Raw genomic sequence first — 2,911 nt, forward strand, 5'->3', positions numbered from 1 at the left:
TATATATTTATATATATATATATATATATATATATATATATATATATATATATATATATATATATATATATATACTGTATGTATGTAGAGACAAGCACATTATGTTTGAGGCAGAATATCATAAATACACAGGATCAAATGTGAGGGATGATGAAGATATCTACTCAAATATTAACGCTTAATACAGTGTATTTAGATGGGTTAGGGAATGCCATCAAGTAAACTGTGCTACAAGATGGTTAGTGCAAAGGTTCAAGAAAAGTTCGATAAAAGAGCAGTTAGAACTGCAGTGGGTTACCCGGCCGAGACGTGACTGATAAAGAAAGTTCAAGAACGAAACCTAGAAGGGGCAGAGAAGGACGGTTTAGATCAATGTTCGGTGTCAGGATAAGTGCCGAAGAGGGTTCAGGAAAGAAGACTAGAGTGATTTGGCTTTGAAATAAGAATAGAAAAGGGCTAAGTATGTGAAAAGGCCATTAACCCTCAGGTAGACCGGCGGACGAAAAGGGGAAGACCAAAGTTTAGATGACAAAATATCATGGCAACTGGTATGCGGAAAAGGGCTAAGGGAGGGTCGGAAAATGCTGATAGGAAACAACGATCTCACGTTTAAATGGGTAAATCCTAAGGGAAAAAAGTATATAATATATATATATATATATATATATATATATATATTTATATATATATATATATATATATATATATATATATATGTGTGTGTGTGTGTGTGTGTGTGTGTGTATTATTATCATCGTCATCATCAGCCCTTGCTAGTCCAACGCAAGACAAAGGACTCAGAGATGTCCTTTCACACACGTTCGTTTATGGCCTTTCTATGCCCTTCTATACCAGCAATTTTGCGTGGTTAGTCAATCCACCGTCTTCTCGTGCATACTCTGCTCCTTATGCAATCTCTAGAGACCTATTCTATTACTCTTAATGTCGATCTATTATCTGGCATAAACATCGCATATCCTGCCCATATCCAGTTCTCTATTTCTTTTACTTATATATTGCCAGAATATCCTCTACTTTAGTTTGCTCTCGTATCCGTGTTGCTCTTTTTCTGTCTGGTAGTATTATTCTCATCATTATTCTTTCCTTAGCTGTCTGAGGTGTAACTAGGTTATGTTCTAAGGCTTTCGTAAAGCTCGAAGTTTCTGATTCATAAGTTAAAACAGATAGGATTATTTCACTCTTCTTTTTAAAAAAAAAAAGTGGTATATTACTTTTCATAAGTTCTTTTTCTTTTCCAAAAGCTCTCCATCCCCTACTCGTCATTCTTTTAATTTCGGTCTCGTGTCCTGGGAAACACTTACTTTTCAGCCCAGATTACTTATATTCATTAACAGGCCCTAGAGGGTCGCCCACAACTCATAATTATTGTCATTGCATTTTCATTGAACGTTATCTTAGGTTTACTCATATTAATTTTCAGTCCTATATTTCTGTTCTCTCTATTCAAATCTTCTATCATATTTTGCAATTCCTCCCATGATTCGCTAAACAGGACTATGTTACATGCAAATCTTAAATTATTAAGGTATCCCCAATAATGTTAATTTCTACATTTTTCTAATCTAAATTTTTAATAAGAACTTCTAGATATACTGGGAATAGTTTAGGAGAGATGCGGTCTCCCTGTCTAACAGCTTTTTGAATAGCAATTTTTTTTCATTATCTTTATGCACTTTAGGATTGCTATACTTCCTGTATAGATATCTTCAATGTTTTCATATAAAATTCATCCAGTCCATACCTTGAAGGGCTTCCATTACCGCTGAAATTTAGACAGAATCAAAAGCTTTTTCATAGTCAATAAATGTCATACATAGCGGTTTGTCATACTCTGTTGACTTTACTATTAGCTAGTTATATACGTGGATATGGTCAGTTTTTAGATACTCACTTCTAAAGTCCAGCTTTCTTTCTATCCGGGGTAATAACTTTTCTATTAAATATATTATGTATTACTGATAGTAAACTTTATGGGCGATAATTTTTAAGGTCTTTTATTTCTCCCTTTTCGTGAATTAGTATAATTATAAAAAAATTTCAAGCTGTTCATATAGAGCAATCTTACAGATTTTTTTTTAATTCTGTAAAGTTCATCTAGTTTTTTTTTTTTATGTATGAATATGTGTGTGTAAATGAACTTGTGTATTTTTTGGGTGCGTGAGCCTTCACTCTATATAACATGTTCGGTACTACGTATTTCAAATATTACATTTCGTCAATGATGTTCATAGCCTTCCTCAAAGAAAGCTGCTAATTCACCAGATAATTAATATCCCCTTTGATCAATACTATTTGTCAACGACAGCCAAATAACCAAGACATTGAGCAATTCAAAATTGATAAAAAATTTTATCGTACCATTTTACACACCTTAAATGACTTTCACGTCAGTAAAAGAATATGAATTGAAAATTATGATAATTACAAACTACATATGATATACATTCCAAAAAATATCAGTAATTTATTCAAGATACTACAAATATTTTTCCTCTTATGAAATGTCTAATCTGGACTAGTCTTTAACTATATAATCTGTTTTTGCTTCATGTTAATATATCAGCGAACTTTCTGTACACAATAACACTATTAAGGATATTTTCTTCGACCTTTATTTAACTAAAGAGAAATATCAGGGACAAATTTGAAGATTATACCAATTCTGTATAGATTATACTTCCTACATCTGATAAACTATTGTATTAATGATTCTAAAAGATTTTAATACTGTGTTAGTGTAATAAAACTTTAGATGAGAGGGATTTATTTATGTTTTAAAGCCACCAAATATTGAAAATGAATCAATTCATCTTACCATAGGTTAAAAAAAAAAAAAAGAATTTAGGCACAACCTTCGTTATTTTCATCAAAGTCAACCACGATAATAGAC

The sequence above is a fragment of the Palaemon carinicauda genome, chromosome 6 (assembly GCF_036898095.1).
Source record: "Palaemon carinicauda isolate YSFRI2023 chromosome 6, ASM3689809v2, whole genome shotgun sequence".
NCBI classification, from domain to species: domain Eukaryota; kingdom Metazoa; phylum Arthropoda; class Malacostraca; order Decapoda; family Palaemonidae; genus Palaemon; species Palaemon carinicauda.